Source organism: Lepisosteus platostomus, chromosome 11, assembly GCF_059453375.1.
Source record: "Lepisosteus platostomus isolate fLepPlt1 chromosome 11, fLepPlt1.hap1, whole genome shotgun sequence".
Taxonomy (NCBI): domain Eukaryota; kingdom Metazoa; phylum Chordata; class Actinopteri; order Semionotiformes; family Lepisosteidae; genus Lepisosteus; species Lepisosteus platostomus.
This window is the reverse complement of record NC_142621.1, coordinates 46520911-46548869: the sequence shown is the minus strand read 5'-3', so window position 1 is coordinate 46548869 and position 27959 is coordinate 46520911. Positions and strand designations below refer to the sequence as shown.

Sequence of the window (27959 nt, the reverse complement as noted above, 5' to 3'; positions counted from 1 at the left end):
CTCGCTGCTAGGGTTATAATTAGGTTCTTTTAATGATAAAGTCACACGCAGGGAGCTATTTTAAGAATAGGTTCTAAATCTGACTAGAAAATAGTAAAAAAATGAAAGTGTGGTAATGTGGGGGGGGAAAATTCTATCCTCCCTCACCTGGTTTATCAGTCTCTTTCATTTCTGCCCCCAGAAGTAGAACTGATACAGAATCTCACTAGAGCGGTAATAAAGGATCGTTTTATGCGCCTTAGAGAGAATACAATAATATACCAACAAGCATTTTTATACATTTCTAATCTTTAAATACTGTGTTTATCACTAGGACTGGATTTCTTTTTACATTTACACATACATGTGCGCGAGTCTGAATATTTGCTTTTAATCCCTCTCTTTTTTCTTGCGCCTCTTGCCAGCCAATGTGTCGACTACATAACAGCGTTATAAATTCTGGACAGCTTCTCTGGAGAGGAGAGCAGAATGTGCGTCTTGTGGCCAAAAACTGCTGTGAGACGACGTGGAGTGTCAGCGTGAGGCAAATAATGTGACTGTTTGCATGACTAAGCGACAGGATTATGTAAAGTGCAGGGAGTTTGACAGAGCACAATGTGTGTGGTGTGTGGCTGGACCGGACCCATCCCGCGCCGAGACGCGGGCGCCGGGCCTCTCGTTCCAGAGCCGCTCCACCTCCGGAGCTGCAGAGCGACGGCTCTCGCGGTGGTGACTCATGGGAACGTGAACAACAGTGGCGCCGGGGCGGCAGGGAGGCCAGTCGCTCCATCTTGTTCACCCGGCTGTTCGGGTCGCGGCGATCCAAGAACCCCACGAAGACTCTCCTCCAGTGCCCCCAGTGACTCAGCATCCACAACATGGAAGCTGGCAGTTTGCTCCGCACTCCTACAGCACTGGTGGACAGCTCAGTGCCTTCTGTTTGCAACGGAAAAGTTGCCCAGTTCCTGGATGATTTGCAAACGCCACAGGAAGGTGGCTAAATATCCTGTCTCCCACCCCAACTTTCAAAACACTTTTCCACACTTTTCTACATTTTAAAGAAAAAAAGAAATAACCCAAGGCTGCCAGAGAATGCTTAGCGACAGGACTTCGGACGTGGCATGTAAATCTAGACTCAAATGGCACCATGTGATTTTTTTTTTTCAAACATGTTTTGTCAAACAATCAGGAATGGGGATTAAGGCGACTTCTTGCTCCTCCAACCAAAAACATAAGTTATCTGCCTAAGCAACTTATATTCCTGGCTGCTGTTATGAGATCTGTGTTAGGACACCAATCAGCAATACTTAAGCCCATTAGAAGAAGCACACATTACTCAGGGATTCTGTAAATTCAACAAGCATTACCAATAGAAACCAAAAGGCAACACTCAAAAAGCAACAGGCCAGCCCCAAGTACCCTTCCCTAAACACACACCATCTTGTTCTGCTTCTAAGATGCCAGGTTTAATTGTTAAACACGAAGCCTAAAATACATGGGTAATAACATCAAATTAAACAGCTTTCAATCACCCTAGGATCTGCACAGCAGACGCACTTTTAATGGAGTCTGAACTGTTTTTTAAGAAGCTGGCACACTTCCTGATGCAAACAACACTCAAGTGGGCCTGACAAGGCGCAATTAATCAATTCCTATCTGTGTCCGTGCTGTACCAGGTAATTGCCTTTTATTATTTATAGGAAGAGGAGGAAGGACTGGAGTTTCTGGAGGTCAGAGGACAATCGCCTCATCGATTTCTCTCATCCCTAAACTGTGATACAGCCAGGTCCCTAGCAGTGACAGGTCCAGGGACAGCTCCTCCCTCCCAACATGCCCACCCAGCTGTAACTCCTCTACTAGCTTCATTCCTGGCTGGAACATCAAAGTTAGCAAAGTGACGGCCTTACTTGTTTGTACAGAACCTGATTAAATAAACAGTACATACACTGGCCTCTGTAGGTAATGAAAACTAAAAGGAAAGCTTGCCAATTCCACAACTCATTTCTGTTTCCTTTTGCCTGACTCCTTAGCCCTGTCACCTATACAAAAGGACCCTTCAAGTGTGCGCCCTTCACTCCAGCTCAGTCTCTGAAACGCACAGCAGCCTGAGTGGCTGCCAACTGGCTCCCACCAGAAGACAGGAAGTTTCATTCTTCTGCCTCTCCAGGCTGCATCTCGCTGTATCATGAGTGGGCCTTCAGGATGTAAATTCCCTATTAATTTAGAAAAGCTCAGCGCAGCTCATTCAGGCAAGATCAAAACCTCGCAGAACTCATTAAGGTGTTGGGAAAGCATGATAAACATTTGTTAGAAATATATTAAAAATGTGTTAGAAGTGCAAATTTCAACTTCTGTGGGGCTTCTGCCTTAGTTTTTCCACCTTCACTCTCTCTCCAGTGGAGCCCAGGGGTCAACAGTAACATCTTTTTAGCTGAGTCACAGGTGAAAAAGAACACAGAGAATCAGCATGCAGCTGAACAAGGACCCAGGACTCTGAAGGGGCCATCATATGAACACACGCATATCACAAGGCTTCTCTTACAAGTTCTGAACGGACTATATCATCAGGGAGGCTTGACAGTACATAAAAGTGTCAAACGTCACTAGATGCTTTGAGGGCCAGCAACGAAACAAGGACACAAATCACAATTATGAGGACTATCATATGAGGGTGAGAGCATTTTGTGCGCCTTTACACCGAGATGTGTACGTGTCTAGGGATGACACATTGCCCAGTCTGACTGCTGAGGCAGATTTACTTTGACATTACTGACAAGACATGCAATTGGCAGCCAGATCCACAGGCAGCCAATGAGCAAGATGAGTGGAAAGAGTTCCTCTTGTCGGGAATCTCTCTCGTGCTCTTCAATGGAGAGGGGGGACAGCAGAGGCATGGACAGAACGCGAGACCATGCGGCATGTCACAATCGACATTTAGCCCCTCCAGCAGGATTCAAAGGTGCAAGCAGCGTCTCGGAGACAGAAAGATGGTCAATGTCAGGATATCTCACACAGATTTAGGACAGTGTGGCATAGGAGACTGTAGTTTAACATGAGGACAGATAGGACTTGTTGCCTATAAAAGCCTAAGGCACAATGCCAGAATTAAGCTATTTTTCCTGAAGGATTGTCAAGATCTCACACCAAAAATTACATTTGTCATACATGCAGCCAACCATTCTGATTGGAGCTGGATTAAACACCACTTTCAGGTTTGAGAACTCTGGCACTGAAGAAGAGAAGCATTATTTACAGTCTGTAAGGTAAGAGGCTGGAATATAAAAACATTCATTGTGTGCAACAGTCCTACAACTACAATGACAGCAAAAGTCTAGGGACTGATCTGAATGAACGTTGCGGTGATCCACAGACTACGTAAACCTGCGTGGATCAGGGGATACTGAAATACAACCTAGTGCTTTACTCAGAGCTGTGAAGCGCTGATCTGGTGCCAACAGAGCAGAAGAATTTAAAACACATTGGTTATATCCAGAGGACAACCAATTAAAATAAAGGGTATATGTAATGTAACGCAAAAAACAGAAGTTGGCCAATTTAAAGACTGACAAGACCAAACTACTAGGTTGTTGGGACAAGGCACAGATATGTGGTGTACTGCTGTGTGTGTGTGCGTGCGCCCGTGTGCTTGTCTAATTAAAGCAGACAAGCGCTTGAACACAGATGCGTGTGCGCGCGTGTCGGTAGAAGATGTCTAAATCACAAGATTTATATTTGCCATCATTAAATTAAACAAGCCAAACTGGCTGATGTAGCCGGAATAGCAATCATTCCGTTAACCACCTGACGGGTGCCTGTCGGTTTCCACAGACTGCCTTCCCAGACTGCCTGACGAGAGACGGGGCTGCGGCACTCTGAGATCTTTACAGAGGGGCCTTGTCCCAGAACGGGAGACAGCGGTCTCCCCAGCCACTGCTGGCACCCACCGAGCGGTTTCGGGGTGCAGAGATCAAGGACGTGTGCACGCGGGGCCTCTTCCCCGGCCTGGTAGCGATCAGTGGCCTTGGTCGGGCTACAGGCGATGCTGTCCAAACGCCCCAACCCCACACCCCCCCCCTCATCTCATCTGTGGGCCCTATGAGAGACTGCTGCTAAACCTGAGGGCTGAACTGCCGGCGCTCTGCTTCCAGCCACGACTGGAATTTGCACCACTCATGCAGCCCTAAGATCTGTAGCGGTCAAATACCTCAATCTCAATGTTACAAGCTCTTCCAAACAGTCAATTTCAAACATCAATTTCCCTTCGGGATCAATAAAGTCTTATCTTATCTTAAACAGGCCAGGTATGTGCAGGGAGCCACACTCCTACTTGATACTTGGGGGGGGTTAAACTGCAAGGACAAGAGGATAGCGTCCATTCAGTCTTTGCAGTTCCAGAGAAGTCTTTACTTGTTCAGCACCTTATTTTTTCACTCTGACCAATACCTGTAAACTGCAAAGAGCTGGGTCAAGTATGCTTCAGTTTAGACATCCTAGGTACCATATATCACATCATGGCTTCATTATATCCTCCCACAGCATCTACATGCAGTGAATGTGCATTGATTAACTATTTTAAACCAAACTCCTTTCCGTCAAGCTATGCAGCATCCATCACTTTTACCATCACGCACGGGTCCCCATGTCCCGAGCTGTAGACTACAGTGAGGTGGATTTCAATTACACTAAGAGATTTACAGCTTTATAAGTCCCAGAACAAATTCTTTTCTACTTTAAACCAACAGAGAAAATGACAAGCTTGGTGGCTCCCTGCAGTCATAAATTATTCCATTACACAGGATCCCTGTCTGCGGGAGAGTGGTCTAGCAGCCTCGAAGATGAAAGAGAGCTCATCTCACTTTACCCACAAGCAGCAAACCATGTGGGACCACGTGCTCGCAGCCAGGCTGCTGTCCCTCAGACATGAAAGTGAAAGCACAGAATACACCTCCAATGGGTCTGCAAGGCACCAGTCCACCACAAAAATACATACCCTTTATGGACTGTCGTCTGCCTCATCAGGGCTGGAACTAGGCAGTGACGGCAGCCACAGGGGCTGTCATGACTGAGCCACTCGACGAGGAGCCGCTCGAGAGGGGGGCGTGCACGGAGAGAGGCCAACACGGACACCTTCACCTGCAGGAAGGACGAGGCTGCTTTCCAGCTCGGTGCAGCCCTGCCCTTCTTCGACGATATCCCACGTGCATCCACACCGCGCACGTTTTCTTTGCATTTCGTCCCGCTGCCCCTTCTCTACTTCCACTTAAGCACATTTTTCATCTGAGCCTCCTGTCTCCAGCGTGCCGCCCCCCTTGTATTCAGGACGCCAGGGAGTCCTGCGAGTAAACATCACACGAGCTGCAAACACTATTTTCGGCCCAGCGGATTTTTCTCTAATAGCTGTGTTACTTTTTTTGTATTTTACAGTAAATGGCCGTGCTTCCAGCCCCTTCCGCCCAACCCCCCGCCCCACTCCCAGCCCGGAGACCGCGCGCTCTTTGACAACGAGTCACAAGCACAACATTGCAAATCTCAGGTCGGATCACGTGTCATACTCCGGGATTTAAATTTAGACCTATTGATCCGTTTAAAAATACACCTCCTGTTCCACGCAGCTCCAGCGTCACAGTGCCCAGTGCTCCTTCCTTCCCAGGCTTGGATCAATAAGAGGTATAATCTACAGCCGGAGCAGCCCCTCTTCCTGTCAAGAGCTACTCCTCATTGTCACCAGCCTCAGTGAGGCCTCATGTGCAGAGCATCACCTCCGTTAAGGGGCACTGCTAAGCCCCACCCCTGAGTCTCATTCGGCTCTGGCAGAAACACACTGGTCGATGCCACAGGCGATCATTAGCAACAGTGGAGCTGGTGGAGCAGGTGGGCTGGGAAACGGGAAAGCGCACCTAGAGTGTGTTAAAGCGGCACAACCTGCTGAGGATTTATGGGCTGAACTGGAGCAGGCGAGCAGCCGGACAATGAAGCATTTATGATTCACTCTTCCCCATCAGCAGCCTTCGCCATTACTTTAATAAATACACCCCAATACGCTGAAGGGGCCATTAGCGAGACTGTGATTCACTACTGTACTGAGGACTGAGCTCGTGCTTCTGTCAAGGGGATAATTTGGGAGAAAGTTGGGGAGGGCTCCAGGATGGATTTTCAACCTTAGAGACACCTGCGACCTCATAATTATAAAAAACCAACAGCCCGCGGCTCAGAACAAAATGGAAAATAATCAAGTTTCTGCCTCCCAGCAGAGTTTGGGCTATGTGTTAAGACAAACAGAACACAGGATGTGCGTCTGCACCTTAAATAGAGCTTAGTGTAACTGGTGTGTCTCGAGGATGACTGCACTTCTGAACGCTTGTGATGCACGTTTGTACATTTTACACCACTGGCATCCTCTGTCCCAAACCAGGTTATTTCCTCATTTATCGAGTGAAAGAGAAACTGCAGTTTACTCATCTGTACGTGTTTGTCAATGAAACTGCTCTCTCGCGTCGACTGAGCTCCCATTCTTCCTAGGAATCGGTGGTTAAGATGCCCTAGCCCAGCGAACTGACTAATTCCATATACAGGTCCCACATACGGCACGCAGCTGGGTATTCACAACACCTATCCAGCACACATGCGAGTGTGCGTGTTGTGTTCTGTATGTGACGGCACCTCTGTTGTGCCTGCTGGGGTGTGCACTGCCCATGCTATCTCTGCTGTCCGCGTGCACCCTGGCACACTCATTTAGCAGCTACACTGAGTTGTAGCAGCACAGCTGCCACTCCTCCCACTCACTCCCTCCTAAGATATGCTGGTCCCCTTCCAGCTATTGGCTCTCTACAGGCTCCTTGCTCCTCTCTCCGGCATTAAACCCCCCCCTCCCAGCTGGGTTGCTGTGGGACTGCTATGCAGGTCACGCATAACCCCTTTTAACGCCACCCCGAGTTTGTCACAACCCAGGCGACGCCACCCCCCAGAGAGTTCGCTGCTCACCGTGTTGCACAGAGCATTCCTGCGATTACTAAAAAAATCTGCCAATCTCAAAGCAGAACCTTCAGTGCCTCAGTGCAAAGTCATGTGTCATTGCGTCTTTAAATAATGCATATAATTGTGCTATGCAGCATTTGACTGGTGATCTATAAGCTTAATGCAAAATATTATATCTGAGCTCCTGCAGTCTGGCTTCAAAGCAGTACATAGAAAAACTATGCACCTGCAGGGTAGGGGTGTGCAATATGATTCCTTTGCGGCTACCACACAACCCCTGAGCCCCCAAGCTAAAAAGGTTGCAGGCAGAAAGAAACTGTGCCTTCCAGATCACTCTTGCAACACAAGGTATTTAACAGCAAGGAGCTGCTAATACAGTACCCACTGTTGTCAGTCTTTTAAATAACAACAGAACAAAGATACAAAACAAAGGGACATCCAGCAATTCTCTTGGTATCTTGTAACACGCTGAGAATCTGTTCACCAGCTCTTCATGCATTTTTAAGCATCCTAAGGCATAGTGAGAATCTTCACTCAAGCCCGAGTAAAAAAAAAAAAAAAAAAACAGTTCTAACACTCCCAACTTGATGAGAACTTCTGGGATGTCGTGAAATGAATTAGCTTGCCACCTATTCACTCTCTCTGCTCCACTCCCGGTCCCCCTTTCTCTCGTTCTCCCTGCTCTGCTCTTTCGGCTCCTTCCCTTGGTCCCGAAGCTCAGCGTGTTCCAGCGATGGCCCGCTATCACGCTCCAGCAGGGGAGAGGATGGGGGGTGACGCTCACAAGGTGACTGTGCTGTGCCCTTTTCGCACATCTGACCACAGTGGGAGTGCAGTCACAGGCTTGTCCTGGACTTCCCTTGAGCTCAGCAAAGACAGTGTGTAGGAGAGTTGCATGGACAGGGACAAGTCAGAGAATTACGAAAGAGAAAGTAACTGGTATATAACGATATGGGACCACTGACTTAGAGGCCCAGAACTCCTACAGCTGTGACCAGATGTACCAAAGACACGTATACATTTAAACGTTAAATAGCACCACTAAATAACCTGCTTTTAAGGCTTTCTGTAAACTGCATTTTCACCTGTCACCTAAATGAAAAGAAGGCCAATATCGTACAAAGGCAAGACGAATATTTCAACACCAGTGTTCAGTCGCACTGTCTGCCCTCAGAACTTGTTTCAGTTGTACCTGTTAGAGAGATCTGTCCATACCTTCACACGTAGTGTGACTGTCTCCTCAGATCCAAGGGCCAGCATTAAGCACACTGAAGCACCCTGTCATTTGTAATTTGACACCTGTTTATATCGGTAAAGGAGATGAGCCTAGAGTAATTGTCGTTAGCACTTCTGTACACTGCTATTGGCATCTGGCAGGCAAGGACTGAGGAAGGTGGCAAAAGCACAAATACATAATTGACTAAATTCTCTGAGAGTGAGTGGTATTGCAAATGTCCGAGTCCTCCAGGGAAAAAACAAACCTGTTCCATTATTTTGTCAGTAAAAGGCCCTTCTGAACAATCAATGGCTATTTTCATCTTCCACACACACTTTGACTGAAATTCGGAGCACTTTTTCGCAAAAGTCATTCTGCATTGACCCAAATGGTTCAGAACTGGAGTGGCCTCTCCCTAACCTTTTATCTTTTATTTCCTACCCCAAGTATTCCTCTTTTAATCTAATTAATTCCTCCTTTAATCTAACTCCTTTCTTCCTCTGTTCCAAATCCCCATTTTTCTTTCAAACGAATTCACTTCACTGCGCATCCTCCTCTCCGAGCGCGCTGCAGCGCAGGTATTTATTATTCCGCAATGATTTTGAACCTTCACAGCGCCACATGCACTGCTGTTCCCCTCCACAGCACCTTCGGCTCGCACTGCAATCTGCTTGAGGTATCTGGGTCATCGGCAGCAGGATTTCTGCAAGAAACCGGGCTGGGAGAGTGGAGCGGATCCACCTGCCTCCCCCTGCAGGGACAGGTGAAAAAAACGAAAAGGAAAAACATTCTAACCAAGCCACGGCGTCCTTGGGATGCCCAAGAAGGAAGAAAATAAACCGCACAAAAGGCTGACATATTTAGCTACTTCCATGACAACCCTGGGACGGATCTAAGATCGAGGATCTAGGCTGTCTGCTGCAGCTTGTTCCCTCAAGCGCCATGACCTCATCTCCACCGTGACCTTTCGCTGGACTTCAATCACAGGAGGACAACCGAGCCCTGGAGACGTCAGTGAGCCTTTGCTCATTTTTTGCCCCCCCAAAAAAGAGGCATGGCTTTTTCAGCACCTGATGTTTTGTCCTACCTTACCCATGGCCTAGATTTAATGTAATAAAATAATACTAGTAATAAAAACAACAATAATAGTAATTCCCTACACTTATATAGCACTTATATAACACAGGTCATGGGGATCCCCTCCACCACCACCAGTGTGCAGCCCCACCTGGATGATGCGATAGCAGCCAGAGTGCACCAGTCCGCTCCCCACACACCAGCTCTCCATTGGGAGAACAGAGTGATGAAGCCAGTTCATAGAGGGGAATTTTTAGGAGGCCATAAATGGGTAAAGATCAGGGGAAAATTTGGCCAGGACGCTGAGGTTACACCCCTACTCTTTCTGAGAAACGCCCTGGGATTTTTAATGGCCACAGAGAGTCAGGACCTCGGTTTTACATCTCATCCGAAGGACGGCGCCTTACAAAGCATGAGTGTGCCCGGGTGTGCTTTAATATTCCTTTCTTTAAACGTACTTTCCCGGAGAGCCTAGAAAAAAAAACTGTATGGTTTTTCGGAAAATGTCTTACAGACAACCTGATAACTGTCTACCCATTATCCCATTGCACCTATAAGCTCGTTCAGCCACAGTGACGGAATAATGCATCACGCAGCGCACTCACGTCAGGTGGGGAACCAACGCAAGCAGTCCCCCGTCGGGACAAAGAGCCCCACTTCCTCTGCGGCAACATCCACTCCACTAAGACAAGAGGGGTAGCCAGCGGGGCGGCCCTTAGAGAAATCGAGACATCAGAAAAGAGCAGGACAGCACAACGGGCCGGGGTCCTTTGCCGGAGCTATTTCCAAGCCCCCCAGCCCTCTGTGCTGTGAGAACACAGTCCCAGATGAATGCGCCTTCACACATCAGGTGTCAGAGCTATTACCAACTCACGCCCTCGGCGGCATTATTAGCAGTGCTCAATAGTGCACCGCTGTACTTTACATAACCCTGCTGTGCCTGTCTAGCGCAGCAATTTCTAAAGGCATTATACCTTGCCCTGCTTCTGCGTTTATGAGCCTTATCCTGCGCTGCAGATACATAATGCATTCCAGACAACCACAGCACAGTGAAATGCCAGCATCTGTTTATTCTGTTTTACAGTAAAGCGATGAGTTGCCAAGCAATTCGGGGGGGAGTCTGATGAGCACAGCTAGCCCTTTTCTTCTCTGCTGCCTGTATCAGGGCTATCCACAACATGTCTGACAAGTGTTTTACCTTCCTGAAATTGTTTTATCTTGTCGTTTTTTTTATTCCCTCCCCCTCGCCTTCGCCCAGGGTCGCCCACTGCTCAGCGCAGTGAAGTCGGCCCGCATTCCTCGAGGTTGGGGGCGCTGTGGTGGAGGAGTGGGGTCTTAAGACACATGGGGATCGCAAGAGGCTGCTTGTCCACCCTCCCCCGAGCTCGCTGGGTTGCAGTTTCCCCTTGTGTGATCTGACAGACAGCGCCTCCTCGTTCTCTAGGGCTCGGGCCTGCTCTGTCCTGGCACAGGTCCCAGGAGGGAACTCTGGGAATGTGAAGATGAAAAGGCTAAGGTGCATCCGTGATTTTCATTTTTTCTGCGATTCGGAATCGAGCCCGTCTCCATAGCAGTTTCTTCTATGCTCACTGCTTCCGGGTCAGTGCTGGAGACTGCAGCAGGAAGGGCCCGGCTCAGGAGTAATAAAGCACTGCGGATATTGCTCTAACCCTGCTGCACTTTCAGCAATCACAGAGCACGAACTTCCCAACTCTGCTGTGATCACACAACACGGGTGCTTTGATTTGCAACTCCCAAGGTTTGCAGCAATTTTACACATTTTCTGTTCCCCCACCGTTATTTCACCATGATTTACAACCATTCTGTGCAGCACACTTCCATCAAGGACCAGGGTAGGGTGGTTGTGTGCATTCTCGGGTTATCCAAAACATACACAACATGCCACTGTGATCTGCTGAGCTCTGCGCAGGGTTGTGCGAACCCAATGTAAGAAAGTCTCAAGATTGCTTTTCATCATATGTCCGAACATTAAATATCCTGTAGGGAAATAAACCCTAGAGCACCGAGCTACCCTCTGCACAGGCTGCAGCTCTGCTCCGATACAAGGTCTGCTCCTTGTCTATTCCAGCTGAGTGGTGTCTCATCTTTTTTTCCTCTCCCATACTTAAGGTGGGAGCAAATCAATCTTCTTACGCAACGGCAATCCCTCAAGGTCGACGGTGTTCAACCGGGCAGCTCGCGAGCAGTAGAGGAATGTCCCGCTGTGGAAGAGAGAGCTGTCTGACACGAACCCCCCCCCAAACACACACACCTCCAGAGGTGCAGGTTCCCCTCAGACTCTATACGACTTCACGGCTCATTTCTAGCGAGGCCAAGAGGAAAACGACAAGCATCCCAGAGTGGCCTGTGGGTCAACTCATGTGAGCCATCTGCTATAGGGAGGGGGGATAAGAGGTGTTCAAAGCAACTGCTTTGATATTAAACGTGAACAAGCAACATGACTGTTGGAAAAAAGGAGTACCACTACCATATGAAAGTGCATTAAAAATAGGGAACGAGAAAATTCTTTACACAAAGCATTGTGGGAGTGAAATAAGCTACCTGGCCATGTTGTTGAAGGTGATACCCTTGCTGCTTTTAAGAAACAGGTGGATGAGATCCCTAGATTGATTAGCAACTGGCTACCACATGCTCTGGATGGGCAGACTGGCCTCCTCTCATGTTCTTGAACTGTGCAGCTGGGTAACTTACAGTTCCAGGGCTGGCCAACACACAAGAGCCTGAGCTGCATCTCTCTGGGCTGCGTGGTGCAGTGAGGGGCAGGGGAGGCCCAGGGAAGCCAGAGGAGGCAGGAGAGAGGGAGGGAAAACAGCCAAGAGAAATGGAAAGAGGGAAAGGGGAAAGCTCCTGAGCAAGAGGGCGCTAAGGGGAAACGTGAAAGCGAGACGGTGAGAGGCATCTCTGAAAGGGAGGACACTTCAAGTCAAGGTCTGGAAACAAAGACAGATAAAGAAAGAGACAGTGGCGAGGAAAGGGGAGAATTTAAATCCGAAGGTCTGGTTATGTTTGGGAGTTGAGATGCTGGACAGCTGCGCCCGCAAACATCAGGGAAAACAAGAATGTTTAGCTAGAGCTCAGAGACAGACAGTATTTGTTTTCATTGATTTGATTTTGAGAAGACAGCGATGCTTTGCGGGAAAAATAAAGTCCATGGAAAGAAACTGTTTCATTTTAGTTCTTTTTTTTCTGTGCCTTTGCTCTTTTGCTCATCAAACAACACCTCTAACACTGGGGGGGGCGGCGCCATCACACCCCCTCCGCAACACTACGGCCTTTAAAACGTGAGTAAAAATGCTCAGTCCAGATTTATTATTTGTCTTAAACCCACTGCTGCACAAAGCAAAGTCAACAAAACATCTCCATGGGCAAAAGCAAGACCATTATAATTTAAGCTCCTCTTTCAAACCAGTCTCTCCAGGCCCACTTTAAGTTACAGCCCCTGGCTCCTGCTTTTTAAACATACCAGGTGCTAAAAGAACAGTATTACTGTCCTGCTGACATCTTCTTGTTTATAACCTTATCTTGCAGAGAGCATTAATTTCACCGTGCCACTGCGTGGAGAGAAGGCTGTAAGAAAAACTACATTTTCCTCTGCTTTCAGCTGCAGGGATTAGTGCCCTGGCCAACCCCACTCTGTGGGCACAGGGGGGCATGGTGCACTCCAGGGCTGCCGAGGGAACAGGTCAGGGAATCAAGACCAACAGCTCGGAACCTGGTGAAACCCCCTCTCCTCCTTACAGCAAAAACCAACGGGTCCTTCTCAGGGGGATCACAGGTTTTATTGAAACTGCACCTCTCTGAAAAGGTGCACAAAGAAATCAGCTCAGATAAATGGGTTTCCCGAGGCGGTACCTATAATGAATCTCCCCTTTTCTGAACCGCAAAAGGAGGCAAAGACAATAATGCTAACCAGTCTGGGGTCCGAAGGATGAGCCCTCTCTGTTCAGAGCAAGACAACAGGCAAAGCAATCAAGAATTTACTTGTGGCGGTGCCCCTTAATGTGCTACAACACAAACAAGGCTGTTTCATTTGTACACACAGTGGCACAAACACATAAACAGTAATCTGCAAGAGGCAGCAATTTGCATCCTCCCTCAACATCTCTGTGCCGAATTAGCAGGAATCAAGGCAGTGTGAGCCAAGCAGCGCCCAGGAAAAAGTAGGGGGGCTGAGAACGGAGCCTACACAAGACAGAGAGCCACCAAATTAGCAGCCATCAGGGGACACCCAGATCTTATTTGGTACGAAGATGCCTGTTAAAAAAAGGCTGCTTTTCCATTTCAAGAGTTGGCTCCACCAGTGCATCACTCTGAGAAGGTTACCAAGCCTCCTTCAGCTTGGGTCTTATGAGGCCTTGCAGTAAGAGCAACAGTAGCCACAGATCCATCTTTCACGTGTAGACACTGATACAGAGCCTGATACAGGCTTTAATGCCATTCTTATTATTACATGAAAAACGAACATACTATTAACATAAGCAGGACTTTTCCAGCACAGCCTGCAAAACATTTTACTCTCTGTTCAATCAAGTATAAAAGTTGTTTGCCGGTAGCAAGCAGAATAATGACGAAGGGCTTCTATCTCAAAAACACAGTCAGAAATGAAGGAAAGCAGAGATCATAACTGAATCACACAATATCCCCCAAGACTAATATTTCCTTCCTCGGGTTATGGCTTCAGAAGGATGAACTACAGATACACTGCGAAGCTGTACAGGAAGTAGCAGGCTCAGCAGAATGCCCAGCAGCCTAGAGCAAGGACATTCCTCCCCAGAATAAAACAAGTGCATTCAGAATAGCAGGACACAGCTTAAACAGTCATGATTAGACCAACCCTTGCCAATAAGGGGAGGGCAAGCAAATCTACTGAATCTAAATTACATCTCCAAAACTCCAAAATATATACTGAGCACCAAGAAAGCAACTACAGTTCCTTGTCCTTGTTTCAATCACTAAAATGAGATTTAAAGAGAAAGTAACAAAACCATCTCAGACCATAGTCTGCAGTCACTTTTCTTAGAAGACAGGACAGGCTCTGTCCCCAACGTTTACAGCACACACAGTGGGCCATAACTGAATGATCAGTTTTACATGACAATCTCCTCATTTTACACACTATTCCCTAAACAGGTGAGTTACAGCATCGTGGAAACTTTTGACCGAGTTATTTAAGAAACCGCTCCTGGAAACGGTGGCTTACGGAAAAAGCCATGTTTCCTCTACTCTTTCCGGGGAAAAGACTGCAGAGAGGTTAATACTGCCAAACCTTCATCTCTCTCACAACAAGGACATGTACATGCTGGCGAAACAAACAAGCAGGGTCACGTGATGCCCCAAGGAACAGGCCACCGAAGGAAATGCCTTAACAAGCTTTGGAAAGGCATCCCAGGCCAGTGGTTCTTAGCCTCCTTAATGCAGCACCTAGGACATTTTGGACTAATCAAAACAGTTTTTTCTTTGGATGGCTTTTAGAAAGTGAACTACATAGGGGATCTATTTAAGGAAAAACCAACAGATGGGCTGAGCTTTGCTATACCCATAACTGAGACACCCTGAGTTCCGACTGCTAAATAATACGTAATCGAATTTGGACACGCGTCTCGCCACACGCAGGGGTAAAAATACATGGCAACAAACCTCCCCCTAACCTCTAAGCCCTGTGGCATCTCAGACTCAAGCCCAGGCGTCCTGCAAGCTGACACCGAGTCTGAAGACCTTTCAGAGATGCAAAACGCTTAACTGTGAACTTTCGTAATACCCGTGCAGGCAATGCTGAAGGACACTAAGCAACCAAGACCACTGCCAGAATTAAGACATCGAGGCCGGGACGGATGGGAAAAACAGGCTGTCAAATCCTGTACTCTTGCACTCTCCGGAGGACTCCGCCCACCCAGAAGTGTGAGAAACACAAAGAAGACTTAACCAAGCCACTCACGCCTCACGACAGCCTCACGCCTCACAAAAGCAGAGGGTGCAATTCATGCACTGGCACGCTCCACCCATCTTCTTCACCTACCTGCACCTGTGCTCACAGGTGGCAACAAAAGAGAAAAACTACAAACCCCTTTACTGGATTCTATTCATTCATGACACCCCCTCTGTCCACAGAAACATTTATGTTTGCCACTCAAAGTTATAATTACTCTGGTATTGGTATTGATTTGATGAGTGGCCCGTTTTCAACTTATTTTGACCCCCTATGAGACAGACTGGGCATACCCTACACTTATTGAAGCACATGGATCTGAGCAAAACAGGCTTTCCTCTATGGCAAAGCTTTTCAGCACAAAACACCGGCATTCGGACTTGTTTAATACTCGTCTACAGGAGTCACGAGGATAGGCCATGCCTTCAATTGAATGCTGTTTTAACAGTCATTTCTTCTAATTTTATCTTCATTTCTTCCAGGTCGTTTTGCGGTCAACTGGACTCTGTGCACACTACTGAGGAGTCAAAACGTCCAAGTTGAACTTTAATAAGACAGAATAATGGCACCCCTGAAACTGAACGACTCTTTTAATGTGACTGGACCTCAAACTCAATGACTGAATTGCAGAACCTCACAGCACACTGCAGGAGGCATGTGTAATCTGTGTCAGGAGGATTTGCAGAATTCTAACTGCAGTGATGTGAACAATTGTGACCCCCATGCTTTCTGGACTGTATCATAAATATTACAATGCCCTGTGCAATGCTGGTATGAGTACAATATAACATTTTTATACCCGTTTTAAGAAAGGCATTATCCAATCTGTAACTCTTTCTGTGGTTTAATTTGGGTCACAAACTAAAAACAATTATTTTAAATTAAAAAAATAATCGAAACTAAATTATCTTTTAAATCAAGTGCAAAAACAAATGAAATTCTGGAACTAAGAGACATTGTCCACCACACACGTTTACAAATATGCAAATTTAGAACCCATGCCAATACACGACATAGCAGTGCTCAGCATGAATGTGAAAGATGAATAAGCATTTAGCGCTTTCATGACGCTCCACTGTGCATTCGAACGTAGACTGCAAAAATGCTACGCTTGTTAGATATGTAAATTAGTCATGGCCATGTAAGGTTCAACACAGAACACAGACACCCGCCTGCTGATTTTATTGGAGCAATTAATATTCAAAATTGAGTTTCCTGGCAGTGTCCCAAAATCCTGGGATTGTGCGTTTTCCAATCCTGGTATTTCAGCACGAAAAAGAAGCCCAGAATCATGGGACTAGACTACCTCATAATAACTTTCTTGCTCCAAAACACAAGGTATTACTGATGGAGAAGGCAGTGATAATACAGCTGCAGGCTCCATGTCCATGAATCTGGAAAGCTTCTGCACTAAACATGTCTGAGCACCTGAGCACTGTGGGGATATTGGAGAAAACGCATCAAAGTAGACAGACAATGCTCAAATCACACTTTGGAAACACTGTTACCCCGAGGTAACTTATTGGAACGGGTGTTCGGTATCCTGTCCTGTTCTTGAGTATGGTACTAACCATCCTGCAGCCTTGACACAAAAATAAAGTTGAGTAGTTAAAGGTGCCTAATGTGGATTAGAAGGATCTCAGATTCAACCCCACCCCCCTTTAAAACATCCGACAGACTAATCAGAACCGTTAAGGAACGATGGGTGGGAAACGTGTGAACAGAGATGATTTATAAGCGGTGGGGTCACAGAACAAGCTGACGGGGAAGCTTTGAATCATGAAGGGTCGTCGGTTCAAAGGCACTAGAGTTAGGAGCCGACGATCAAAGGAGAGATTGGGAATAACACCACCGGGATAAAACGAAGTTCCTGATTTTCTCAGAAAACATCAGTTTGGATTAATTAAGGTGTGTGTGTGTGTGTACTTGCCAGCATTCCCTACACAGCTCCTTTACACACGTGTATGCAGGAGTTCTGTGACTGATCGTGCTTCCCCAGTACTCCCGGTGCGAAACTCATTTGAGTGCATTTGCTACTAAGGATGTTGTGGTCATCATCGGGAGGTAAAGAGTTGTGAAGGTTAGCAGGGGCAGGGGCAGGGGCAGGGGCAGGGACCCCCCCCAAATGGTGCCCAAACCAACCAAGCTTTTCTTACTTCTGCTTTCGTTCAGAGGGTAGGTCCACCTTGCCAGCTTCGGACTTGCTCAGGCAGCCTGGCGCTGGAGAGCTGCCTGCATCACTCGGTATGTCGCTTCTCCACGTTCTGGCAACACTCCCACTTGCCAAGTCACTTGCGTACAATTCAGATAGATATGTTGTTTAACTTCACTGGCGCTTAAACAAAACCTAAAGCCACTGAAGATTTAAAGAGGTTAAGAAGGACAGAGGTTATCCCAAAGGGCCCAGAGAGTTTAGTATCACCATATGGACCGGCTCATCACCAGAACCCTCTAATGCTCTTTGCGTATATGTCCGAGCGGTGCACTGGAAGAGCTAAGAAACACAGCCACAGGACAAACAAGTGGAGACCATGTCTCCCATCCAGCCTATGAGGTAGTTATTAGTTAATAGAGCCAAAGATCACTTCTAGCCCATTCTTGACATCAGCCAAGGTATCAGGTGAGAAGCCTTTTCCACACAACTCAAAGCCCTGAAAGACATTAGCATTAGCGGTTGCATAAAATGTCTGATTTTTCGCATTGTGTGCAAATGCCCAGGCATCTCGGGGGAGTTAACTGAGCCAGAGTATTTTTTTTGACAAATTAAATCTAATCTGACGAATATTAAATCTAATAGCTAAATAAAACGTTCTAACCCTGAAATGATCTTATTCACTTGCGGGGGTATCAATATTTGCATACAGATGCATTCTCATTCTTGATTTGAATGAGAACGCCTCCTCTTCTACCAACACTGATATTATTAGGGCTGGGCCCATAAAACTGACCTGCCAGCACTACCGGCTTCGGCTCCACGTAGGGTCTCTCAACCGGAGCTTGCCGAGCAAGATTACTGACAGAATAGCGCCAATTCACCTTGAAGAGCTTGGAATTGGGACAGGAGCCGACGAAACCATTCCACACGTATAAAAATACAGATCACACGGTATTTGTAATTGTCTCTCAGGTTTCAATCTCTTTGGGCAGTCTCACCGCCCTTCCAATATTCTCTCATCCTCCTCCCCCACCTCTCTGCCACGCACACTCCTGCTGTCTCCCTCCTTTCCCTTCACAGCTGAAGAGGCTCCATAGCAGAGATCTTGTTTCCTCCCCCCCTCTTTCTCCCCACTTGAATTATAACCACGTTTGTAAACGAATGCCTGCAACAACTCGCTCCGGTAATGTCTCGCCCTCACGAAAGCCCGCAACACTGCTCAGAGACGGCCACTGAGGGCCCATTATCTGCTGCTTGGAGATCCCCAAGCGCAACACAGCTGGGCCAGAGGTGGAGCGACGCCTCTCGGATTCCTGACAGTGACATCTGCGATTGTGTTTGACGGAGGAAAAATGAACGCAATAACGCCAGGTCGCAAACGAGAGGGATGCTATTCTGCCAATCTTGACCATCTCGCTCCAAGTAGCTAATTGATCCAAAGATCTCATCTAGCAGCTCCTTAAAAGAAGCCATTGTATCGGCTTTAACAGTGTGGCTGGGCAGCTTGGCAGCCTGTCAGCTTGTCCCGGACTCGCACAACAAGTTGGGTATGGAAGTGTCTCTTGTTCTCCATTTTAAACCCACTTCACTCTACTTCCGGCTCATGAATTGCGATTAGCGTTTCCCTCCTGAGTCACTCTGAAATCCACACAGTTCACTCTGTCAAAACTTCTGAGGATTTTGAGACTTGACCCAGGTCCCCTCCGGTCTTCTCCGATCAAGATTAAAACAACTGGGCTTTTTTTTAACCTGTCAGAGCAGGACACTCCTATACCCTTCCTTGGACTTTACCCTTTTTCACCAGGATGAGTCCAGAGTACCAATATTGTTTTCCATGTATGCAATATTCCACTTAAGGTCTTGCGGTGCATTGTAACTTTAACATAACATCCCTTGACTGAAACCCTACACTTGTACTATAAATACATTCCATCAGCTTTTATATTGCTTCTCCACATTGTTTTGAAGCTGAAAACGTGTCAACGAAAACACCAAAAGAGAAGGCAAATGCACAACCCGTAAAAAAAAAAAAAAAAAAAAAACGTTTCAAAAGCTAGACAAAAGACACTCGGCCTACAAGATGATCAAACATCTTCAGTATATTCCCCCACCCCACTCTTCAACCTCCTCAGAAATGAGCACAGACACCCACAAATAAAAGTGTGTCTGTAATATCATTTACGAGAAGGAAGAACTGTCAAGCCTGCAATTAAGGTTTTCGAATGCAAGCCCAAACGCTGTGATTTTCCTCATTTCAAAAACCTTTCCGAAAATAAGTTATTCAGTCCCTCCAGGATTCCATTACTTTGTGAAAAAAAATCCGGTACAGAAAAGAGAAGAATTCTGCAGGAGATTTTTAACAATTTAACAACATGTTTAAAAACCAAGCAAACAATAAAATGTTCACTAAATGTCGGAAATGTAGACTTTGAGACCCACAATTGTATGCATTAAAGAAAATTATTTAAAAACTCCAACAATCATTAGAAAAAGCACATGTAAAAAATGTAGCCATATAGTACACAAATAGTAGCCATAACAATCTACTGTGTGAAGGGCATGGAGCTCTACTGTGCATATAGGTGCACAGAGCTTACACTTCAACAATTTCAGAATTGCTGTTCCTTCATTCACTGATGGTGTGGGTCTCTGTCTTGCCTTGATTCAAATCAGAGACTTGTCTTTCGGTCCCATTAGCTCACAATTTGTTTTGTGGCTCTAGTGTGATATTTTGTGAGCTTCACAGCCGCTTCCTACCCCCTATATAGTGGGTAGTGAGATGCTGGACGATGTTTTGCAATGTCACAAGTTCCACCATCGAAATGCAAACAGAGTCATTACGGAACGTCTTGTACGGACAGGCTGAAGGAACCGAATCTTGAACAGACCTGACCCAAGTGCTCAACATCCTCAGATGGCTTGACAAACCCCACCTAGCAGCCTTGTTCAGAATCAACAGTAAAACATCAACCAGAGGATAAGGGATAAAACTAGTCTGAAGTGCATTAAAAACTGAGAACAGGAAGCATTTCTTCACCTTAAGGGCTATGGAACTGTGCATCAAACTGCCCAGCCATGTGGCTGAGGCCACTAACTACCAGAAGGGCTAAATGGCCTGATCTACCTTGTAACTATTTCTGTGTTTGCATGTGAGCACAGTTCAGCGGTACGATGGCACGCAGACATTCTGGGAACATTCCTGTGTGTGTCTTCTTTGCGGCAGTCAAATGAGTGCCAGATAATTCTGTGGATCTGCATTCCGGCGAATCCTCGATTTACAGCTTATTAAATATTGACACAGAAAACAATTCTTACAACTGATGAAACTGTGAAAAGCATAGAGAAGGGGGGAAGCGTTTCTGTTGCTAAAGGATAAAAAGCACACCTTTAAGAGCCTGCCAGCAGCAAAGGCAGAATTCTGGCACAAAGCCTTGACTCCTCAAGCTCTGGGATACTCTGTGATGCTCGTACTGTGTGAATATTTTCTTTTTGTATAGACGGTTATTCCCCTAGTAAATAACTATTCTAAACTCTCTCTCTCCAAGACAATTAAAAAAAAGCATGAAGGCATTGCTAGTTTCCTACATACTAGAGAATGCAAATGATGCACAAGCTTCAGGACACTGTGGAAGCCAGCAATTATCTTCCTCTACCCAATTCCAATAAGCCACTTAGAGAAACCTTTTCATGAAAATGCCTCTGATTGAATCAGAGGAACTCCCAGCAGGTGATGGCAGGGAAACGGCTGATTTGCTAAATGAGCGTGTCACTCAGGTGTTTAAAGACAGAGGAAGCGGGCTGCAGGCTTCGCGTGCCCCGTCCCATTGAACAGTCACGCCCAGACAGCGCAGAGCCCAGACAGCGCAGAGCCCAGACAGCGCAGAGCCCAGACAGCGCAGAGCCCAGACAGCGCAGAGCCCAGACAGCGCAGAGCCCAGACAGCGCAGAGCCCAGACAGCGCAGAGCCCAGACGTGCCCAGGTAGGTGAAAGACAAATAAACTCCATGTAGGTGGCGGTGCCATCCTTCACCAGAACCACAGATCTCCGTCAGGCAGTTGGTAACTTAGGAGAAAATTAATTGGCTTTGGGTGGGCGCAGAGGCTTAGTGTGACTGAAGCTACTCGAGTGACTTGCATCCCAGATCTCTGCTTCTGGCGTAGCACATGGGCTAACACCCATACACAAGTACGACTTCCTGCATAATGGCAGACACAGCCATACATTGACTGTTTAAATTTTGAAGCCATACTGAAAAATCCTACAGGCCTGTGCAGGAGTTTAACATTACTTAGAGACGGTGGATATGTTTAACTGGTACTTCACCTCCTGCAAAATTAGTACATAGTGTAATATGATGATGAAAGGTACACTTTACACAGATAAACAGATGAAATGTGTATTAGTTGTAGAGGAACAAATAAAGATTTATTCCATGCTGGGAAAAAATGAAAAGAAACACAATGTTCTGCCTGTGGAGCCTTCTTCAGGTGTGTGGGCATGTACTAGTTGTGCCCAGCAAACAGCAGGCTCACTACAGTGCACCCAAAGCGCTTTCCATATTTAAAGGAAGAGGTGAACACGCATAGTAGTCATAACAATCTACTGTCCGAAGTGCATGGAGGTCTACTGTGCATTTATGTGCACAGAACTTACACTTATTAGGTGTAAGGGTGTAATTCTGGGATCTTGGCAGTACAGTCACTCACAGAACTTATTAGGATGCAGACCACTTTAAGTTTAACTTTCTCTCAATATTTCCCTTAAAATATGACTCGAGATTGAGGAGTATCATTTTAAAAAAACATGAAAAGAAAATCTAAGCAAAATAAATAGATAAGGCCAATACTTAAGCTGTTTTATACAACCCACCCTTAAGCCAAAGAGTAGGAGAGTCTGTCTCCGGTACAAGAAGTACTACCAAGGGGTCTGTAATAATGGAATGTATTCACTGCCTTTCTTTCACAGCACCGAGGAAACGACGAGGAATTTTGATATATGCCTATTAACATATACAGTGCCCTCGCCAGATTGCGAGGGATGACAGCAGCAGAATGCAGAGAGGGTCTCACTCCCACCAGCAATCTCAATGTCATTAACTGTGCAGGCAGACGCACACTGCGCCAGCCTGGGACCTCACTCTCTCTCTCTCTCTCTCACACACACACACACACACACACACACACACACACACACACACACACACACATTAGTGTAAAGATACCAGGCAATCTCAGACAAGACTGCCAGAGACGTATTAGCACAACGAATAATACAAGTGTTAGGCATTGTTCAGGAAATGACAGCCTCCCGTAAATATTTACTGTCAAACAGCTCATAAATATTTTTACATTATGTCTTTTATAGACACAGAACAAAGGAACTTAGTAAATACCTCCAACATTAACGTGTTATTCATGAGTGTGGAACAAAGACCGATTTTATCTATAAAAGAAAAATGTTCAGCCAACTCGAAGTATCGCACCCTTGTACTTGAACACCGGTGGGCTTTAGCAGAGAGCTGTTCTGCACACCAGTGCTGAAGAAGGAGATGAGTTTCGGGCACTACAGAACTACAGCTCGACCACAGGGATTGATTGCACACCAAGTACCGGTACAGCATATCTGAAAAAACTTCAAGAACTAAATCCTTCTGCAATAATTAATATTGTTCAAAGATTAAACAAGGGTTCGGAAATTGCAAAATGCAGACAGACAGCTCACGAACGCTCAGCTTAAACATGCTCTAAATCCCTACCCTAGGGAACAGCAAAGAATGGGACTTGCCGATCAACTGCTCTGCATCCTGTATTCACTGTCCAAAATTCAGTACAGCAATTCTCCACTTCAGCCCTCTATGACAGTAAAAGCAGTACAGGGCTTAATTGTCCCTGAATATTTATTACATAGACGTGTGATGCACAGTGGCCTGTATCTGCACTGCTCACTGCAGACTCTCAGGTGAGCAACAGAATCACTCCTTGCAGGGGCTCTACCTCCAGTTGCACCTGGGCCACTGTCGAGCTCATCCTCCACCAACTCACGCTGGCACCACTAAACCCCCAGGGGGCGCCACAGCCCACAGCCTTACTCTGCCAGTGTTGATGTGTTCTGGTCTGTTCAGGCTGATTGCTATTCATTGGCTGGGACTGGCTGTAGGTGCCAAAGGATTTACCGGTTGCCACCCACATGTGGTCTTGCGCACGCGGAGACAAAGAAGCACAAAAAAGCCCAAAAATAACCAGCGAACGAGAGCCTGGCAAAGCCCCCTCCCCCAAGCAACGGCACTGTCATCCTCTGTCATCCCGAGCCGTGTGGAACTTGTTACATGCGACTCTTGACGGAAACAGACGAGAGCTCGGGAAAGGCCTGCCTACAATTAAAACAAGACAAAGAGCTGTTGACCTTTCTCTGCCTGCAGTTTGTTACAACTACTTGCCAATTCTCAGTGGTAAACACTGACTAATGTGAAGGTGAAGTGCACGACGCTTATGTGCTGATAAGCCTCGAAAGGGCACGCTGATCTAACGCAGGTTCTCTGGTCCGTCAATAATCCTGCCCTGCTGACACCCCGACTGGCCCAAAGACACAGTGAAGCAGTCTTTACGAAGTCAGGGGCGAGACGTGAGTGATTCTGTTAATTACGCTATAGATTTGGTTCCGGAAACTTGTTTTTTTTTTAGCTTCGGTGCACACCGACTGGCAGGGTCGGTTTTTAACATCGGTTATTTCTACTGTGTGTTTCTGAGTTTTGTTTATTCTGGCGATACATACTTAAAATAAAACAATAAAATGAAATACTGTGAAAGCACTAGACAGAGCTCATAACCACGAGGGCAATGTTGTTTAACTGCAGATTCCAATCAAATTCAGGTTATGAGCCTGCTTAAAGACTTCAAAGACCACCGATATATCCCTCAGATTAACAAACGTCTCAGTCTGATATTGCCTGACAAATCACCCCCAGAATTAAAGGAACTGGGAAGGCTTCCTGAAAGCTGGTGGTAACCTCTTAACACCTGCTGTCAGGGAAGGTCTCTGAGAGTTGAGCTTCGCTCTACTTGATCAGCTGTTCTGATCCATCAGCCCAGTATCTGCAGCTCTGCCACCGAAAGCTGGGGAGCAGATTTTTTTTATTCTTGACAACAGTAATAGGGTGTTGCAGACAAGTGGCATCCCATTATTCTGCAGCCCTTGCCGTTTATATAGCCCCCACCCCCCACCCCCCCACACCCCCAATCCCAGGGGCGGGACCTCTTCCACTGAGGCCGGACGGGGAGGGAGAAAATCTCATCTTCACTGCAGTCTTAGCAGAAGCGTTATCGCCCCTCTCCTCTCTTCCCTCTCCCCGCGATTTATACATCGCCTCAGCAATAAAACAAAGTCTTAAATTTAATCAGGAGAAATATTTCAGCGGGAGCGTACTGATAAATAATTCAGCTACAAGTTCGACAGCAGCCTGGCTCGGAAAAAAAAACTGAAGCTGCCGCACGGCTGTTAAAAAGGTAATGTCATTCTGAATAGCTGCCTCTTAAGTGCTTGCCTCATCGGAAGAATCCTAAGATCTGGCACATGCCAAGATCTATGCACCTGAATATCATTACTCTAAAGTCAAAAACGATTGGCCTGTTTTCTAACGCACCCAAACCCACTGAAGCAAACATGGTTTCGCCACAGGATGTGGAATATGCTGGCTGTTCTGAGGGAAGTGGGGAGCTCAGAGAGAGAGAAGTGATCGCTGGACCCACTCTTTGTAGTGTTAGGCTTGCTTACCCCCGCATTGCACTGCACAGGAGTGCAGAGACACAAGCGCAAGCACAGGAATGATGAACTGAATGCAATCACAATGCTGCTGTTCGCCTGAGTTTGAGAAAACAGCCGTATCAACAGACCTATTACTCATTAAAATTGCTCTATGCAATCTTGTTTCTCCAGAGCAATTAAAATCAAACACCGTTTTTAAGAGATCTTTGGTGGAAGGAAGGAGAGCAAAAGGAGAAATGAAATACAGAGAAAGCGTGCAGTTGCTGCAAAGCAGAGTCTCCTCGTTGGGCGGCATTTTCATACAAAAGTAATGTGCGGCTCTCCCACCTTCAAGCAGGCAATTTGGGCTGCAGATATTTCCCCCGATGTTGCTAGGGTCTGAACTCCAACCCAGGTCTCAGAAACTCTAAAACTCCAATTGCAAGACACAACAGGAATTTGTAAAAGAAAATAAAACCCAGCACAGACATGCCCGTTTCCAGCAGAGAAACCATCACCAAGGATACTCAAATCAGATTTTTGCTGAAATAACGCTCGGAAGGAAACTGCAGTACACAGGTCATTGTTCTCTTTCTGGGGAGATCACAACAACAACTTATTTATGGGGCTACTGTGGGTTAGCCAACTCTTTCGCGGCCCTGTTACAGCCATTTTGCAAACATAATGCACAGTGTCAACAGAAAGCAATAAACCATTATAAAATTAGTCTCCAGCTTGTATATCAGGCTGCTGCCCAGCCAGCCAAGAAATCCCTGCCAAGGTGAAGGCGTCGCTTCCTCTCTGCCTCTTAATCAAAAGGCAGCTGTCAGCACAGCAGAGTGCCCCCCACCCCCACCCCCAGGAAGCAGGAGCAGAGGGGGGGGCAGAGCTTGGGGAAACAGGTACCAGTAAAGCAGGACCGGAATGACAGAAGAAGGAAGAAAACTCAGCCAGTGCTTAAAACAGGCAAACAAATACACCTACGTGCACTGACGCACCACCTGGATGACACCGGGAGGTGCAGAGACTCTTCCTCCCCCCGCCATCTCTTTGATTCGCCCTCAGCCACCAGACCCACTGTCCAAGAACAGGCGTCAGGGAGGGGGGCGGGGAAGCAGGGCTGGAAGGCAGAACCGGACCTTGAGATTACAGCCAGAGAAGGAGGCCAAGAGTGTTCGCAGCTGCCGGTCCTCCTCCATCAAAGAGAAGCACCTGATCTCGGCACAGCCAGAGCCCTCAAGAGCAGGCCTACCCTGAACTGGCACAGCCCAGCCCTCAAGAGCAGGCCTACCCTGAGCTGGCACAGCCCAGCCCCCGAGAGGAGCCCTACCCTGAACTGGCACAGCCCAGCCCCCAAGAGCTGGCCTACCCTGAACTGGCACAGCCCAGCCCCCGAGAGCAGGCCTACCCTGAGCTGGCACAGCCCAGCCCTCAAGAGCAGGCCTACCCTGAGCTGGCACAGCCCAGCCCTCAAGAGCAGGCCTACCCTGAGCTGGCACAGCCCAGCCCTCAAGAGCAGGCCTACCCTGAGCTGGCACAGCCCAGCCCTCAAGAGCAGGCCTACCCTGAGCTGGCACAGCCCAGCCCCCGAGAGCAGGCCTACCCTGAGCTGGCACAGCCCAGCCCTCGAGAGCAGGCCTACCCTGAGCTGGCACAGCCCAGCCCCCGAGAGGAGCCCTACCCTGAACTGGCACAGCCCAGCCCTCGAGAGGAGCCCTGGCCTGAACTGGCACAGCCCAGCCCTCAAGAGGAGCCCTGGCCTGAACTGGCACAGCCCACCCTCAAGAGGAGCCCTGGCCTGAACTGGCACAGCCCAGCCCCCGAGAGCAGGCCTACCCTGAGCTGGCACAGCCCAGCCCCCGAGAGCAGGCCTACCCTGAACTGGCACAGCCCAGCCCTCAAGAGCAGGCCTACCCTGAACTGGCACAGCCCAGCCCTCAAGAGCAGGCCTACCCTGAGCTGGCACAGCCCAGCCCCCGAGAGCAGGCCTACCCTGAACTGGCACAGCCCAGCCCCCGAGAGCAGGCCTACCCTGAACTGGCACAGCCCAGCCCGCAAGAGCAGGCCTACCCTGAACTGGCACAGCCCAGCCCCCGAGAGCAGGCCTACCCTGAACTGGCACAGCCCAGCCCCCGAGAGCAGGCCTACCCTGAGCTGGCACAGCCCAGCCCTCAAGAGGAGCCCTGGCCTGAACTGGCACAGCCCACCCTCAAGAGGAGCCCTGGCCTGAACTGGCACAGCCCAGCCCCCGAGAGCAGGCCTACCCTGAGCTGGCACAGCCCAGCCCCCGAGAGCAGGCCTACCCTGAACTGGCACAGCCCAGCCCCCGAGAGCAGGCCTACCCTGAACTGGCACAGCCCAGCCCTCAAGAGCAGGCCTACCCTGAACTGGCACAGCCCAGCCCCCGAGAGCAGGCCTACCCTGAGCTGGCACAGCCCAGCCCCCGAGAGCAGGCCTACCCTGAGCTGGCACAGCCCAGCCCTCGAGAGCAGGCCTACCCTGAGCTGCTTGTTCCGTTGCCCGGATGACCGTGGTGGCGCGGACTGAAAACCGTGTGAAGATATGCTGCTCACTAACATCCCTCTCAAGCCAGAACACACTGTCCTGCTTTTTTAAAGGACCCAGAATGTGGGCAATGCTGGCGATCTGGCTATTCTGGGGGTAACGGGGAAGCTCAGAGACAGAAGAGAGAGCAGTTCCCACGATTCTCAGTGTTAAGCTTGCTTACCCCTGCCTAGGACTGCAGAGGAGTGTTGAAGATGAACAGAAGTGCATGAGTTTCAAGAAGGCCACTGCCAACAGCAGCCAACAGAAGACGTCAAAGAAAGGGTTTTTGCTATTTAAAATTGCAAAGGATACAGACCACAGT

At 47.8% G+C, this 27959-nt stretch overlaps 1 protein-coding gene across 4 annotated transcripts in view; it reads right to left on the bottom strand.

Annotated features, from left to right (window-relative positions):
• Positions 1-27959, bottom strand: part of rptor (regulatory associated protein of MTOR, complex 1) — a 145388-nt gene that overhangs the window by 99200 nt on the left and 18229 nt on the right. The gene's annotated exons all lie outside the window — the stretch shown is intronic.